A 10,148-nucleotide genomic window follows, 5' to 3' on the forward strand; every position below is an offset into this window, starting at 1 on the left:
TAAATGTTTCTCCAAAGAAGGTACACAAATGAGCAACGATACATGCAAGTCTGCTCAAGTCATAAGTCATTAGGGAACTAGTAAGCCACAAAAAGATACCTACTTCACAACCACTAGGATAGCAATAATATTTTTTTAAAGGACAAATAATAAACACTGGCCTAGATGTATAAATTGTAAAAATTACAATTTATAAATTGCAGGTGTGAATGTAAAATGGTGCAGCTCCTGTAGAAAATAGTTGGGCACTTCAAAAAATTAAACGGGGAGATTGCAGTTCAAGAAGGTGATGTAGGAAGACTCTGAACTCAACCTCCTCCATGGAACACCCCAAACTACAACTATTAACAAAACAATTGCTCCCGAAGAAAAACCGAGAGCTGACTGAACAGCTACTGCACAGCATAGAATAGCAAGAGAAATGGGGACATGCCACAGTTCAAAAGAGTAACCTATCCAGCTAGCCAGCAAAAGTCACTAAGTCCACATAGCCCGAGTAGGGGACATGATACGCAAGACCACTACTTAACTTTAGGAGAAGTAGCCATTTCACTTAATCCATAGGAAAAAAAAAAACAACAACAGAAAGCCAAGCAAAATGGGGAGACAGGAGTATGTTTCAAAAGAAAAAGAAAAAAACTTCAGAAAAAGAACTAAATGAAACAGGATAAGCAAAATGCATGATAAAGAATTTAATAATCACAAAGATACTGGGTTGGGGGAAAGAACTGATGACCTCAGTGAGACCTTCAAAAAAGATAAAAAAATACTAAAAATCAATCATAATTGAAGATTACAATAACAAGTAAAAAACACTAGAGGGAATCAACACTAGAGGATGCAGAAGAACATATCAGGATCTGGAAAACAGGGTAATAAAAGGCACACAAACTGAGCAGCAAAAAGAGAAAAGAAATTTTTGTTTTAAGTTTATTTATTTTGGGGCACCTGGGTGGCTCAGTCAGTGAAGCATCTGACCCTTGATTTCTACTCAGGTCATGATCTATCCCCACACTGACCTCTGCACTGACAGCATGGAGCTTGCTTCAGATCCCGTCTCCTCCTCTGTCCCTCCCTGCTCACGTGCTCTCTCTCTCTAAAAAATTAATAAACATTAAAAAAAGAAAAACAGGAAAGAAAAAAATGCAGATAAAATAAAAAAAGAAAACAATGCCCAACATTTGTTATGAGAAAGGTTATACACAAAAATGAGAAAAGTTTTTAAATTCATGAGATTATTATATAATCATACCAATAAATTTTTGAATTGTGATTGATTTACTAGGAAATTCTAAATTATGAAAATTAAACAAAGAAAAATCTAAATAGACCAATGAACCATGGAAGAAAATAAAGTAGTTGTCCATATATTTCTCCCACCGGGGCATAAGACTAGATTATTTTTACAGTTAAGTGTTTTGGTTTTTTTAATCTTCAAGGAACATGATTCCCACAGTAAACTGTTCAGCACATAGAAAAAGATGGCAAATTTCCAAGTCACTCTTACAAAGCCAGGATTATCCTGATAGATAGATAGATAGATAGATAGATAGATAGATAGATAGATAGATAAATTTTAAAAAAGCAATCCACAGAGGCCTCTCTCACAGGAATATAGAGGCAACAATTCTAAATGAAATACTGGCAAATCAAATCCAGACTATAGTCAAAGAATACTACACCATAATTGACAGTTATTCCAAGAAAGCAAAGATGGTTGAAGGCAAGAAAAACGTATTGATATAAATTTACCAAAGAAAAATATAGGATCATCTCTGTAGATATTTAAAAAACACTTGGTGGGAAACCTGGGTGGTTCAGTTGGTTAAGCGTCCAACTTAGGCTCAAGTCATGATCTCACAGTTTGTGGGTTCGAGCCACGCGTCAGGCTGTGCACTGACAGCTCAGAGCCTGGGGCCTCCTTCAGATTCTGTGTCTCCCTCTCTGCCCCTCCCCTGCTTATGCTCTGTCTCTCTGTCTTTCAAAAATAAACATTAATTTTAAAAAATCATTTGGTAAAATATTCTTTCCACTTCTGATTTTAAACTAATACACTAGGAAAAGAATATTCCGTACATTATTTTCAAACAATACCTGGGGCACTTGGGTGGCTCAGTTGGTTAGGCATCTGACTTCAGCTCAGGTCATGATCTCATGGTTTGTGAGTTCAAGCCCTGCATCAGGCTTTCTGCTGTCAGCACAGAGCCTGCTCCATATCCTCTGTCCCCCTCTCTCTCTGCCTCTCCCCTGCTTGCACTCTCTCTCTCTCTCCTTCTCTCTCAAAAAAAAAAAAACATTAAAAAAAATTTTAATAAAAAAATAAAACAACATCAAGCCAATAGTTACCACACTTAAAAAATATTTATCACGTGCAATTTCATTTAAAATGAGGGCAATCGGGGCGCCTGGGTGGCGCAGTCGGTTAAGCGTCCGGCTTCAGCCAGGTCACGATCTCGCGGTCCGTGAGTTCGAGCCCCGCGTCGGGCTCTGGGCTGATGGCTCGGAGCCTGGAGCCTGTTTCCGATTCTGTGTCTCCCTCTCTCTCTGCCCCTCCCCCGTTCGTGCTCTGTCTCTCTCTGTCCCAAAAATAAATAAACGTTGAAAAAAAAAATTTAAAAAAAAATAAAATAAAATGAGGGCAAAATAACAAGTGTTGGTGAGGATTCAGAGAAAAGGGAAAATTTGTCTACTGTTGGTGGGAATATAAGTTGGTGTGGCCACTATGGAAAATAATATGGAGGTTCCTCACAAAATTAAAAATAAAACTACTATATGATCCAGAAATCCCACTTATGGGTATTTTTCTGAAGAAAATAAAAATACTAACTCAAAGAGATATATGCCACCCTCCAACCCCATCCATGTTCATTGCAGCATTATTTATAATACCTAACATATGGAAACAATCTAAGTATTCATCAATTAATGAATGGATAAAGAAAATGTCATATGTATATATATACACACACACACACACACATATATGTATATATACATATATATGTACACACAGAGAATGGAATACATTTATTTCAACCATAAAAAAAGAATAAAATCTTGCCATTTGCCACAACATGTCAGACCTTGAGAGCATTATGCTAAGTGAAATTAGAGAGAGGAAGATGTGTACCGTATGATCTCAATTGTATGTGGAATCTAAAAACCAAAACAAAACAAAAACACAAATCAAGCTCATAGATACAGAGAACAGATAGATTGGTGATTGCCAGACGTTGGGGGGGGGGGTGGTGGTGAAAGGGGTAAAAGGGATCAAAGGCACAAACTTTCAGACTAGTAAGTCACGGGGATAAAATGTACAGCATAATGACCATAGTTAATAGTAACATGTTGCATATTTTAAAGTTGCTGAGAGTTGATTTTAAAAGTTCTCATCACAAGAAAGAATTTTTTTTTCTAACTATGTATGGTGACAGATGTTAACTAGACTTACTGTGGTAATCATTTTGCAGTGTATACAAATATCAAATCATGCTGTACACCTGAAACTAATATGGTGTTTCATGTCAATTACATCTCTAAAAAACAAAAGTGAGGACCAACATACAAATACTTGCTATCAATACACTACATAGTATTTCTTGGAAATTTCCAGACAAAGTTGTAATTTTTAAAAATTAGGTGTAGGGGCACCTGGGTGGCTCTATCGGTTAAGCATCCAACTTTGGTTCAGGTCATGATTTCACCGTCTGTGGGTTCAAGCCCCGCATTGGGCTCTGTGCTGACAGCTCGGAGCCTGGAGCCTGCTTTGGATTTTGTGACTCCCTCTCTCTCTCTTCCCCTCCCCTGCTTGTTCTCTCTCTCTCTCTCAAAAATAAAATAAACATAAAAAACAAAATTAGGTGTAAATATTGGAACAAAACAGACGATAACATCTGCAGGCAATGTACGGTCTCACAGAAAAATCCCCTAAGTATAAACTTGAAAATTCTGAAATCTCAAAGAAGTTGAAAATGTAGTGGCCATTTTTATGGGATGTTCTGTTTGTTTACTTTGGTTTTAGCTATATATCATAATAGTCCCCATCCTGGACTTGGAAAATACCCATTATCTAAAAACAAGTGAAGATGGGGCCCCAACATCCTACTACAGAGGTAAAAAAAAGATTTCTTCTCAGCTTCCTGACTACCCATGCATTGGGACATGACCAAGGAACACTCCACATCCTTCCAATAATTGCCTTTTATTTTCTACCTAGGCTTTAGTTAAGGACTATGACTCTTACAGAAATTGATGTTAAAGGTAGGTTATAGGCAACAAACTCTCAAGATAAAGGGGGAAACTGATATACATTTTTTAATTACCTTGCCTAGCTAGGGCCAAAAGTAGTGGCAATTCCATAGAATTCATAAATGGTAATCTGAGAGTCAAGAGCTCAGGAGGATTAAATAGCTATGCGAGTTATTTCTTTCCCATTGAGGACAAGGCTTTGGATGCTTGCAAAGCATCTATCAAAGAACAAGATGGAAGATATAAAGAATTAACGGTGTGAAATTATAGCCTGAGAGGTGGAATTATAGCTTTTAATGGTACTGAATAGCTTAAAGAAAGAAGACAACCACAAATTCCTGTTTCATTTCAAGGCACAGTTAGAATCCTAGGAAATTTCTATTATGCTGTTCTTCAGCCACAGACAGCTTTTTTTTTTTTTTAGATTTATTTTTAAGTAATCTCTACACCCAAAATGGGGCTCGAGTTCACAACCCCCAGATCAAGAGTTGCACACTCTACCTATTGAGCCATCCAGGTGCATCCACAGGCAGCTTTCTGATCACTGTAAAACCAAATGTGAAGATTTATCCAATAAGTTGCTGAATTAAAATGTTAGTTGAGTTGGCAACTGGTGGTTACATGTCTACTATGTGAAATTTAAGATATTAAGAAAAGAGAAGGAATCCACAAAATTAAACAAGGATCATTTCTAATCCCTTAAGACCCTTCTCGACAGCTAAATCTACCACAGTGTTCTAGCTGTAAAGAAGTAGGGACTCCTTTAGACTTGGAGATATACTCTGGGGAGAGCTAATTCTTACCTCACCCATCATTGTTTCAGACTAGGAATATAAATTGATCCCTGGAGATTTTCTAGATCTAGCATCAATGTTAATGAAAGATTACTGCAACTACGTGAACACAGAATCACCAGGAGCTCAGATCCCCCAGGAATAAGTTTAGGGCACTCCATTGATGCCAGGAGGTTTACTGACTGAAGGCAAAGTAAATACAATAGAAGAGAGAAAGCATAAAAACCTGCTTCAGCCTTACAATCAGTTGTAAAAATGACAATTACAACATCTAATTACAACTTACTCTTTCCTGCTATGTCCTATGTATATCTACATGTGTTAACTATCATCCTTCTTTTTCCACCATCTCCTTTTTTCCCCACTATTTTATTTAGCACTTGTGGTGGTTTAACTTTATAATTAGTTCTTGAGGGGATCACAAGAGAACTGCAGGAGAAACAGACATAATGTAGAGATCTTGGATTTGTTTTTATTTTTTAAAAATGCTTATTTATTTTTGATAGAGAGAGCAGGGGAGGAGCAGGAGAGTGGGAGAGAGAGTGAATCCCAAGCAGGCTCAACACTGTCAGCACAGAGCCCAATGCAGGGCTCAAACCCACAAACCATGAGATCATGACCTGTACCAAAATGAAGAGTCAGATGCTTAATTGACTCAGCCACCCAGGTGCCCCTCAGATTTATTTTTAAACTCAATAATTGAGACATTGTGGTGGAAGGAATTAAGATGTTGCAGTAGTAGGGGGACTCCATGCTTGCCTCATCCCTCAAACACAGCTAGATAAATATCAAATCATTCTGAACACCCAAGAAATCGATCTGTGGACTGAGAGAGCAAACTGCACCAACTAGAGGAAGAAAAGAGGCCACACTGTGGAAAGTAGAAGCTATGGAGATGAGATTTGCAGAAGAAAAGAATCCCTGGTGTGGTGGAGGCGAGGGAGCCCTGATCATGGAGACGGGGGGGGGGGGGGGGGGGGGGGGGGGGGGGGGGGGGGGGGGGGGGGGCGCGCGCAGCATGCAGGGACTTGCACAAGAAAAGCATTTCCCCAGAATTACTGACTGGGAAAACAAGAGAGGCTGATAATCACGAGTTTTTACAAGCAGCAGAGCTCAAAACCTGAAGTTTTGGAAGTTTGTGCCATTGCCAGCGTCAAGCCTGGCTGGCATAGCAGTGCTCATGTGGAGGAGGGCAGAGGACCAGAAGCAGAGAGCATGGTCTGAGGATGCCCTGGGTCACTTTGGGAGAGACAGTTCCCCTTCCTGGAGTGCATTTGGGAGAGGTAGCACTGCCTCTCAGGGGACAAAAGACCGTTGAGCTGCCTCATTCATTAGCATAGCAGCAGGGGCACCTGTTGAGGGCAGCTAACTTGGACACTGGGTTTTTGCTGCTTTTAACATAAACTACAAACCCCGCATGGTCATGCAACTGCTTTTCTGGGACAAACCAGCACCAGACACAGCTTGGTGACACCCTCTCCATTAGAGGATCAGTACAGGTCTGTGCCATGCAAGGTTCCTAAAATTTGGAGTTTTGAAACTCAGCCATGCTCCTGAGATAAAACACAGGAGTACTGTGCTGCCAGATGGGCCAACACTTAGACACAGACAAGGTGAAGGCAGAGATTTGACAGAAGCCTCAGACACAAGAGAGAAAATTGGTCGTTCCTCTGTGAGGGCTTCCTGAACATCAGTGGGTGCGAACTCCCCTCTCCAGGGACAAGAGAGCCAGGTGACACCATTTTTCACCCCTTCCATCAACACGCATGGACTTCAAAGAGACACAATACTCACAGTAGAGGCTTGAGCCACTTACACCAAGCCCTGTCCCCTGCGCTCTATAGGTTTTTTGTTTGTTTTGTTTTGTTTTGTTTTACAGAGGGCAAATGTGCCCGAGAGCCAGAACGCAACATGCCTCTTCCTCAGAAGACCAACACAAAACCCCTGCACACACCAAATCTAGTAGCCACAGAGTGCTCCAGAGCTCCAGCTCTAGGGGAAATAGGATCTAGCCTTTTTTAACAAGAAAACCAAAACACACAGAGTTAAAACTCACCACACACTAGACAAAGTCCAAACGCTCCTCACTGCAGGCAAGGAGAAACTCTGCAGAGGACTGAATTGAGGGAAAGAGCAGCCAAAAGACAACAGCAGAGTGCACACAACAAACACCAAAAACACTTCCTGAAGTGACAGGCCATGCACAGCATGTGACCTCTTCTTAATATAGCCATTACTCTCTGAAGTAGGAAACATAACAGGCTTTCCTAACACATGGAAGACAGAGACCTAGACAAAATGCCAAGAGGAAGGAATTCATCCCAAAAGAAAGAAAAAGAAGAGGTCATGGCCAAGGGTCTAGTCAAAACAGATATAGGTAATATGCCTGAACCAGAATATAAAACAATAATCATAAGGATATTAGCTGGGCTTGAGAAAAGCATAGAAGACACCAGGGAGTCCCTTACCATACAAATAAAAGATCTAAAAACTAGTCAGGCTGAAATAAAAAAAATGTTGTAACCAAGATGCAAAATCTACTGGATGTAATGACCACAGGATGAAAGAAAGCAGAAGAATGAATAAGTGATATAGAAAATAAAATTATGTGGGGGAAAAAATGAAGCTGAAAAGAAAGGAGAAAGAAAAAGAATTGAATCACAAATGTAGAGTTAGGGAACCCAGCGACTCCATAAAGCATAAAAACACTAGTATCATAGGAGTTCCAGCAGAAGACAGGGAAAAAGGGGGCAGAAGTTTTATGTGAGCAAATTATAGGTGAAAATTTCCCTAATCTGAGGAAGGCAACAGACATCCATATCTGGGAGGTACAGAGAACTCCCACCAATATCAACAAAAGCAGGCCTATACCAAGACATATCATAGTAAAATTTGCAAAAATACAGAGATAAGGAAAATATTCTGAGAGTAGCAAGGGAAAAGAAATACCTAACTTACAAGAGAACTCCTTAAGGCTGGCTGCAGACTTATCAACAGAAACTTGGCAAGCCAGAGGGGGTGACATGATATATTCAATGTGCTGAATAGGAAAAATATGCAGTCAAGAATATTTTACCCAGCAAGGCTGTCATTCAGAATAGAAGGAGAGATAAAGAGTTTCCTAGACAAAAACAAAAAAACAAACAAAAAACAAACAACAACAACAATAACAACAAAAAAAAAAACAAAGGAAAACAAAACTAAACTAAACTAAACTAAAGGAGTTTCTGACCACTAAACCATCCTGTTAGAAATATTAAAGGAGACTCTTTGAGTGGGAAAGAAAGACCAAAAGCAACAAACACTAAGAAGGAACAGAGAAACTCTCCAGAAATACCAACTTTACAATACTACAGTGGCACTAAATTCATATCTATCAATAATCACTCTGAATGTAAGTGGACTAAATGTTCCAATCACAAAACATAACATAAGGTATCAAAAAGATTAAAAAAAAAAAAGAAAGAGCCATCTACATGTTGCCAACAAGAGATTCATTTTAGACCTAAGACACCTCCAGATTGAAAGTGAGGGAATGGAGAACCATTTATAATGCTAATGGACGTCAAAAGAAAGCCAGAGTAGCCATACTTACTTCAGACAAACTAGATTTTAAGCCAAAGACTGTAACAAGAGATGAAGAAGGGCACTATATCATAATAAAGAGGTCTATCCAACAAGATCTAACAATTGTAAATATTTGTGCCCCCAAATTGGAGAAACTCAAATATATAAATCAATTAGTAACAAACTCATTGATAACAATACAATAATAAGGGACTTTAAAACCCTACTTATGCAATGGACAAATTATCTAAGCAGATTATCTAACAAGGAAACAATGGCTTTTGAATGACACACTGGACCAGATGAACTTAACTGAAATATTCAGACATTTCATCTAAAGCAGGAGAATACACACTCATTTCAGTGCACATGGAACATTCTCTAGAATGGATTACATACTGTGCCACAAATCAAGCCTCAACAAGTACAAAAAGACTGAGATCATACCATGCTTATTTTCAGACCACAACACTATGAAACTTGAAGTCAACCACAGGAAAAAATTTGGAAATCAATAAAAACATGGAGGTTGGAGAACTTCCTACTAAATAATGAATGGGTTAACCAAGGAATTAAAGAAGAAATTAAAAAATACGTGAAAGCAAATGAAAATAAAAACATGATGGTCTAGAACCTTTGGGATGCAGCAAAGGCAGTCATAAGAGGGAAGTATATAGCAATATAGGTCTATCTCAAGAAGCAAGAAAAGTCTCAAATACACAACCCAACCTTACACCTAAAGGAGCTAGAAAAAGAACAGCAGATAAAGTCTAAAGCCAGTAGAAGAAAGGAAATAATAAAGATTAGAACAGAAATAAGTGATATAGAAACAACAACAACAACACAGCAGAACAGATCAACAAACTTAGAGCTGGTTCTTTGAAAAAATTAACAAAATCAATAAACCCCTACCCAGACTTAACAAAAAGAAGAGAGAAAGGATCCAAATAAATGAATCTTAAATTAAAAAGGAGAGATCACAACCAACACGACGGAAACACAATAAATTATAAGAGAATATTATGAAAAATGATATGCCAACTAATTGGGCAATCTGGAAAACAATGGATAAATTCCTAAAAATATATAAACTACCAAAACTGAAACAGGAAGAAATAGAAAAATTGAATAGGCCCATAACCAGCAAAGGAATTGAATCACTAATGAAAAATCTCCCAACAAACAAAAGTCCAGGGCCAGATGGCTTCCCAGGGGAATTCTACCAGACATTTAAAGAAGAGTTAATACCTATTCTTCTCAAACTGTTCCAAAAAATAGAAATGGAAGGAAAAGTTCCAAACTCATTCTATGAGGCCAACACTACCTTGATTTGAAAACCAGGGACGCCTGGGTGGCACAGTCGGTTAAGCGTCCGACTTCAGCCAGGTCACGATCTCGCGGTCCGTGAGTTCGAGCCCCGCGTCAGGCTCTGGGCTGATGGCTCGGAGCCTGGAGCCTGTTTCCGATCCTGTGTCTCCCTCTCTCTCTGCCCCTCCCCTGTTCATGCTCTGTCTCTCTCTGTCCCAAAAATAAATAAAA

This window comes from Puma concolor, chromosome F2 (genome assembly GCF_028749965.1).
Source record: "Puma concolor isolate L17-30 chromosome F2, mPumCon1.1.hap2, whole genome shotgun sequence".
NCBI lineage: Eukaryota > Metazoa > Chordata > Mammalia > Carnivora > Felidae > Puma > Puma concolor.